We start from the raw sequence: 8,701 nt of genomic DNA, 5'->3' as shown, positions 1-8,701 counted from the left end.
ACTGTGATCTCAAACTCTCATTATAAAACATCCAGAGGGAAGCTGCAACTTTCTCAGGCCCTTAATTCAGCTGAATTACTAGCAATTCCTGTGTAGGTTCTGAAGGTCAGGTAATCCTGGGATGTATCAAGAAAGGTGTGTCCAGCAGGTCTAGGGAAGTTCTTCTACCTCTCTGCTCTGCCCTGCTGAGACCACACCTGGAATACTGTGTCCAGTTTTGGGCTCCCCAGTTCAAGAGAAACAGACCTGATGGAGAGAATCCAACAGAAAGCCACGAGGACGATTAGGGGACCTGAGCATCTCCCCTATGACTAGAGACTGAGCGCCTTGGGGCTGGTTTAGTCTTGAGAAGACTAAATATAATATATATATATATAATAAATATGTGAGGGGTGGGTGAGGGGGCCAGGCTCTTTTTGGTGGTTCACAGTGATAAGACAAGGAACAATGGGTTCGAACTTGAACATGGAAGATTTCACCTCAACATGAGGAGAAACTTCTTTACAGTGAGGGTGACAGAGCCCTGGAACAGGCTGCCCAGGGGGGTTGTGGAGTCTTTCTCTGGAGACTTTCCAAACCCACCTGGATGCATTCCTGTGCAGACTACCCTAAGTGATCCTGCTCTGGCAGGGGGGTTGGACCTGATGATCTCTTGAGGTCCCTTCCAACCTCTGATATACTGTGTTACTGTGTAATAGTTTCTTCTAAGTAGTTAATTTCCATTGCATATTACTTCCCCGTGCTCGATTTAGCATTGGTGATACTAGCTGTGTGCCAGTTGTGCTAAGCAAGTAAGCCAGCTGCATCAGTTGCAGACCAGCAATATTCCTGTAACTGCTCTTTGAAAGTAGGGTGTCTTCAAGAATAAAAGCTGTGTAGTGTTTGGGGGTATTTTCTTGCTGGAACTGGATGACCCCTTGCAACTCTTCAGGCAAGAAGCAGCTTTCCAGTTTGACTACAGAGGAGGTTAAAAGCAGTCTGAGGGAAGGTGAGTAGACTCAAGAGTCTGATGCAATTCTGTGAGGACTGATAAGAATGTCACAGCAGTGGCTAGACAGGGACCTTCTATTTTCAGCATAGAGAAGACAATTATAACTGGCTGGAAGGGGAGACATAAACTGGAAAGAGCTTTCATGAAGTAGAGCATGCGATCTTTCCACAAGTAAAATGGGACAGTGAAGACTGACCTGGAATGGGGATTGTGGTAAGCAAGGGCAGGAGAGAGAGAATGGGACTGAGTTTAAATGTAGAAGTGGTGAAAATAGTTGCTGTTAAACATTTCCAGTCTGGAATTTTCACTTTTCCTTCCAAGGAGAAAAAAGCCACTGTCCTCTGGCAAAATGTGTCAGCCCTCAAAGGGTAACATGGCAGCCTGCTTTTCTGTGATCTCAGGTCTGTGCAGTAAGCCCAGAGGTGGTCACCTCATGTGCTGTGGGAGAGTGGTCCTTGCCTTTTCTGTTAGGTTTTGTGATTTGCTTTCCTAAGTTCTGAAGGAGACACCTGTCAGAATCTAAACCTGCTCAGTAGCTGAGCAATATGAAAATGAAGTTTGTGTAGAGGTCAGTAATTCAGAATAGTAAGTTCTTAACAGTATCTTGAAGTTGCACTTCTGTGAATTGATTTTACTGCAGAATCACTGAATTGACTTCACAAACATTTAGGCCTCCCGGCACTTTTTAACATAAAGCAGTGGGGGGAAAAAAAGGCATAAAGTTAATGTGCGTGTTGTAGGTATTTTGACAAGTTTGACTTATTTTGAAGACTGTCTGAAAAGTAACAGCAGATTGTTGATTTAGGTGGATGTGTATGGCTTAAATCTGTCCATTTTTATTTATGGAATTTTAATGAGGGGGAAAAAAAAATTAGAACTCTTGTCACAGTAGCAGGGTAGAAACAGATAATTACTCAAACATGTCTTTTTAAACTCTGCAGAACAGCTCAAATTCTTCCCAAAAAATTTGTACTATCAGCCCATTGTGGAAATGGGTTTGAATTTATATTAACATCTACTATATTAACATTATTCAATACAGTATTTCTCTTTTCTCAACCAAAAGAGTGCTTAGTATGAAATTTCAAAAAGAGTTCTCGTTAAAAAAAACAGATCCTAATGTTAAACCATAGGTGGAGTTGATGTCTTGCTGTTCTAATCGTTATGTTTGGCTTAGATTGGAATTTTTTTTCCCCTCCTGTTTAGAAATTTACAGCAAACATTTGAAAAATAAGTAAGAATCTCTGCCAGTGATCAAAGGCTTGAAATACATGCTGGTCATCCGTCATGAGTCAATAAACCGTGATGCCCAGATCGTGTCATTCAGCCCCTGTGAATGGTTTATTATTTTAGTGCAGCTGTCAGTAGGAAATTCAATGCTAGATTCAATACCAGAATAAAAGAGATGGAGACTTAAGGCAAAATTTATCACTTTAACGAGTTATTTTGATGCTGTTTAATACTGTGACCTTGAGATGCACTCAGGGTTGAACAGCAATTTCCATTTTGTCAGGTGTCAACGTTTTGGAGTATCTGTTTTGTATGGATTCCTGTGTTACAGGTTCCTGTCTGTTCTAACAGCTTGGTAAGTGAGTTTTATTCTTAGAGCTGTCTATGACAATTGTGTGAAATAATGCCCATTTTGTCATTGTTCTTTTGGCTATTAACTGCTGGGATACAGCCTCAGGGACTAATATGTGTTCATGATTCTTAAGACATACAAAGTGTTGACAATGAATCTTGAGAGAGACTTAAGAAGGGAAAATCTTGCAGAAGATTAGAGCTGGTGTATCAAAGCATATCCAAAATTCATCACAACTTTTTTTGTGGAGAGCATAAATCTTGTGTAGTTTGTGTACGTTACAGCTTAAGAACAAAAAGGAAACTGTGAAATTTTAAAGCTTATTTGAAGTTGTCTTTCTGAGAATAATAGAGTCTTTGTCTGAACAGGGGTTTCTCTGGATTCCTTGGGCATATGCATCTACTGTTTGTGTGTGGTACTTGTATCCAGAGATGTGATGTCCCTAATATCTCTTGATAAGCTTAATAGTTTACCCATTTATGGAAGAGCAGGGCAGTCTGGGGAGGGGGAAAGGCAGTCTAGCTGATAGAGTTGTAAATACAGTAAAAATGTTGATTTCAAAAGAGAGAGATCATACTTTTGCATATAAATACTAGAATAATTTAAAATACAAGATTGAAAGACAGAATCTCAGTCTGTGTGTGGGGAAAAAATCTGTAGATGTGCATATGGAAGGCCCTGTTATAACTTTGGTTATGTACCCTTTTCAGATACATATTCCTTACACGACTGCTTAAATGCTGAATAATTAAAAACTTCATTTTTGCTAAATCCTCCACTGGGGCACTTGTGTGTGTGAGTATCCAGACTGATTGATTGTGATCTCAGTGATGTCTTTAAAACAGAAGAAAGCTTTTGAAGGTGTTTTATTTAGAAGATCTCAGATGTAATACTTTCTTGACAGCTTTTATGTTCTGATAATGTCTTTTTCTGTTACTTCCATAGCTTTTGGCTATTTTGTGATTCCATCTTGAGCAAGTTTCAATATTATTTTCTTTTTTAACTCTTTTGTTTTTCCTAACATGTTTACCAAAAGAACAGGAGTTTGAATTGACCCCATCTGTGCTGTTAGCTGTGCTAAATACAGATCCCTCAAACATGCCTTAAATTGAGCTGCTTAACTTCTTTGTCAGCTTCTCTTGGATTGTTACAGGGAATAAGATTTCAGAACAGTAAGAGTGGCCAAAGTTTGTGCCAAGTGTAACAGCTGTAACGACAACATGAAACAGTGTTTAACACTGAGGTTAGATAAAAAGAGCAGGGTTATAATTTTCTTCCTAATTTAGTTCCAGCATTTCTACCTAGCTGCTCAGGAGAACAAAAGGCAATTTGATGTAGCTTGAGATAACAGTTTTAATTTTGTTTTTATTATTTCTCTTTAACCATCTGCTTTGTCATTTGATTTTTATTTTTGTAGGGGCACAGTTGAGCAGTCAGCTAATGCCTGTGGTAGCTGTGTACACCCTGTGTCTGTAATAGGATATTCTGGGACCATTTGCTAAAAGCAGCTATCAGATAAGAACCTGATGTCCTCCCTCAAGACTGTTCTGTGATCTGGTAGCCACAGTTCAAGATCAAGGTGTTTCCTTGATAGTGCTTTATCCAACCCACACATTATTTCACCCATCAGTTTGTCATGGTCCTGGAAACCTCTCATTCTGGGTTGTTTGTTGTTTTTCTTTTTTTAATGGGATGTTTCAAGTTCATTGAGTCAGTGGATCACAGTTGTAGACAGAGTTTTCAAATCCTGCTTGTGTTACAATCCAAGGGCATGGGTAACTCTGGTTTTCAGCTGGCATTGGTTTTAGACAGTCCATCAAGACAGAGCTTTAATAATACACAATTGCACAACACTCAAAGATGATTGAAGAGTAAATTCAATCCCTCAATTTCACACTTAATTAAAATTATTAGAAAGTACCTAACAAGGAGCACTACATCTAACTTCAGTTTGATTTCTCTCACCTATCTGCAGTCATGGCACTGTCCACATAGCCTGAGGTTCACCCTGTTAGCAGGGATCTGTGAAGGTGATGTTGGCTCAGAGAAGCAAAGCAACCAGGGGCAAGTCAATGCTATCTTCATCAGCACTGCCTATTGCAGCCCCAGGGAAGGCAAACAGTCACAGCAGCCTCTCTAGTGAGGTGGCTTCAGGAGCCTTGCTCCTCTGAAGGAAAAAAAAATCCCAAACCAAAACCAAGCAAACAAACAAAAACCCAAAACAACACCACCAACAAAAACAATCTCCAGAGAAAGTGAGGAATGGCCTCTGTGAGAGTGCTCTGTGTTTTTGTAGCAGTGTTGAGGGGTTAACAGCTCACAGCGTTACGAGCCAATTCTCTGGTGCAGTTTTGCACATTTCAAATAAAGGAAAAGTCCTAAAGGATAGTGCTGCTGTTTTCAAAATGGACAACACCTCAAGGAGGGTAATATTTAAGCACAGCAGCATTATTGTATTGTATCATCAGATGCACATTCCTCTCTGCTTAATCTTTGAGTTTGGGAGATCTTTCTCCGAAGGTCACAAAGCATTAATCTAAATGTGACCAATAAGTTCATGAAGGTTTTACCAACAGGGATTGTTGTCTTGCTCAATATTGGTATGATGCCTGGAATTGCTGAGTCTCTTGCAGTCTCTATTACCACCAGAAAAAACAAATTAATGAAGCAGACTTTAAAAGCCTGCATGGTTTCAAATGTTTGGGTTTTTTTCACAGCTCAGATCTTTGCTGTCCTGATATGACAGACTTTGGAGGGAAAACAAACTGTGCTATAGATCAAGGGATGTACATGCATTCTGGTTTTAGACAGAATTCTGTGCTGAAGCCCAAGATCCCCTGTGTCAAGTCTGAGATGGTGAAAAGTGTGTGGGACAAAAGGGCCCACAGGTCTGAACTTCTCTTGGCAAAGATCAAGACTTTGGGTTTTTTTAATTTACGTATTTTTCTCAATACTGTGTGGCTCTTCTTTGCCAGGTGTGGAAACTGTAACTGTGATCTTCTGTCATGAACCACATTTCATCTGTGATTTATGCTCTGGTCTAAAAATGAGGAAAAGGAACAACAAGGTTTGGGACTTAATGTAGCTTAGCACTTACAGGTTTTGCCTACATCTTTCCTGATGCAATTTGTCATGGTCAACACTGAATGGCAGATCTTAAGAGCTGGTTCTAGCTGAGATTTCTAGATACAATTTAGTAGCATATCAGTTGAGATTTCTAGATACAATTTAGTAGCATATCACTACCTAGGTACTTTACTGCCTTTGCAGGTATCTTCATGCCCTAACAGACTTTCTCAGCTCAGAAGTCTCTCTTGGAAACCTTGAAAATGAATGTGTGATGATACTCTGTCATTAAAATAAAGCTGTTTAGGGATGTATAATAAAGGCAGTATGACTGTGCAGCTGGTTTGCTCTAGAAGTAGCTTTTGGAGAAAAGACCTGTTTTTCTGGGTAGGTGTGTGTGTCCTGAATTTCTCCTTCATGTTATTCTTGTTAGGTACAAATATGAGTGTGTTCTAAATGTCTGTGTTCAGAAGTGGTTAAAAGAAGAGAGCATGAAGGGATTGGGTGTTGAGCCCATCTGTCTTCCTCCTTCCTCTCTTCCACTTGTCTGAAGCAGTAGTGCCATTGAGTGAACATTGGCTGCAATGGTGACAAAGCATTTGTGAAGAAATTACAGACCAGGGTTGTCACTTTGTGTCTCAAACCTTCCTGCTCCATCACTCTACCTGCATTCAAATAAATTCTAGCATGCTGCTCGTCTCCATGGTAGTCTGTAGAGATTTTATATGAATGCTGGGTCATCCATGGCACACAATACTTAGTACTCCTGCTCCTTTTTTGGCTTAAAGTTTGTGTTGGTTTTGTCATTCTTTCGTGGTTAATATCTGTTATTGTGTTCATTTATTCCAAAAATAAGCCAGCCTTTCTGGAGGACAGAGTTAACAGGAGGTGAAATACACAGTGAGGAATGGAAGCCTAGGTGCAATTAGCAGTTGCTTAAAATGGGCTGGATTTTCTGATGATTGTTTTGTTCTCTACAACTGTATTTTGCAAGCACCACCTTCTACTGAATTCTTCTTGGGTAGGGAGTTTGTGAAACATTTTCAGTATCACCTTGGGACGGTAGCAGGAAATGCCCCCTCACTGACCATGTATGGTAAATAACTAAAATGGATAGGATCTCACATGGACCCTGCACACTTGAAAGACCTGCATAATCCCTAGCTTCTGGGTGGGGGGAAGGGGCTGTGTAAGTGAGGAGAACTGCACTGGAGCTTTTTCATCACGGTGCATTGCTAAAGTCATGACATAAATTAGAGTAGCTGTAAGCTCTTCTAGTGTTTCCCTCTCTGCTTTATTAGTCATTGCAAACCTCCTGCTACCTGAGTTATAACCTTGGGATTATTTTTTGTACGAAGTGGAATTGTTGCATAACTTTAACGGTAGCATACATTATTAAAAATTAATTGAATGGTCCTCTAGGATCCAACTCTGGAGGTAGCAAACAAGCATCTCAGTTATATATTGTCTTCAATTATTTATTAAGAACTAGGGGGATTTTCTAGAACATCTCTCTAGTGAAGCTCAGGGATGTTTTCCTAATGCCAGCAACAAAGCTCTGCTATTTAGTTGGATAGAAATGGACATAATTTCCCTGTTGGGTTTCTCTGTTTGAACTGTAATATTTCACTGCATTTAATAAAGTATATTACAAATATGACTTGATATGAGGAAAGTCCTAGTGGTGAGGCTGAGTCATTTAATTTTGAATGGACATTTTGCCAACAGGACTTTTAATATATTGCCATGCATGTGAGCATAGTAAATAGTTTAACACACAGATTACACACCATCAGTATGGATAATTTTCCTGTACACTCTAGCCATTTCCTCAGCAGTTTTTCACTCTCATTTAAGTTTCTTCTATCTTCAATGTTATTCTGGTTTGGACTTTGTAATTACTTCTGATTTTTTTTTTTTTTTATTTAAGCAAACATTTTCCTCAAGGAAACCACTGCACTGGGCAAGGGTCACATTCTACCTCATGCACCAGATGATCCAGCACTGTCTTCACTGATGCAAAGGCAGAAGGTCAATGGCAGGGTGTCTCCTCCAACAGCATGTTGCAGCAACCTTAAGGGGCTAGAGGTAATACTGGTGTGGTTCCTTGCTTAGTCTAATTTGCAAGAAGTGCTGCCTGGGAGCACAGGGACCCACAGTGAGCAGATGTGTTGGTACAAAACCTTGTACCAGCCCAGAGCTGGGGTTTCCTAAGGGAGAAAACCCTTGCTCTCTATGAGAAGCCCAGCCTTGGAGAGTTGGAGGCTGCCTGCAGGTGGGCAAAGGCCACCACAGGTAGGGAGTGCAGCATGAGTTTGGGCAGCTGTCAGCAGCAGGGCTGCAGGAAGCTGATCTGCAGAAGTGTGTGAGTGGGAAGGCTGTGGATAAGTGCCAGGGATGCCAATCCCTTGCTAGGTATTCCAGGGCATGGGGGTCTTCCTGTTCAACCACCCATAAAAACTGTGTCAGTCATGTGGAAATGCTTCTGGTGATGCAAATGGTTGGGTTTGACACAGAATAACTGTGAGAAGTGTAGTCATACTGGTGTGGAGAGGTCACACCTGAAAAGACCACACAATCCCCACCAGCCTGAGGCTATCCCAGCCTCTGGGCCTGGGGCTGCTTGTGGGGCAGAAAGGAGCAAGCAGGCTCCATCTATTTGATGATGCTTTCCTCTCTGTAGGTTTGCCTTAACTGCAAGCCTTATGGGTTGCTTTTCCTTCCTGAGTAAGGGCAGTGGTAGTCAGCAAGCAGCATCTCTAAGGTGCTACCAGTGGAGGACAAAAGTGTTTCATAGAAAGGGAGCTGTAGCAGCAAAGCTGGCCATAGTGCCCCCACCACAGCCCATTAGGCACCTCCCAGGATGGGCTGAATACCTCACCCCTCATCATTGCCATGTGCTGCCCTTCTCAAATGCAAGGCAGCAGCTCCCTGGGGCAACACTTCAGTGCACTGCCACTGCCACATTCCTCCTGGGAGAACAGCCCTTGGCTCCAGCCCTTTAAGCTACAGTGCAGTGCTGTTAAGGCCTCTATTAGCCTGTAAAATTAATTATATTCCAT

Source organism: Indicator indicator, chromosome 11 (assembly GCF_027791375.1).
Source record: "Indicator indicator isolate 239-I01 chromosome 11, UM_Iind_1.1, whole genome shotgun sequence".
Taxonomy (NCBI): domain Eukaryota; kingdom Metazoa; phylum Chordata; class Aves; order Piciformes; family Indicatoridae; genus Indicator; species Indicator indicator.
Note: the sequence above shows the minus strand (reverse complement) of the source record.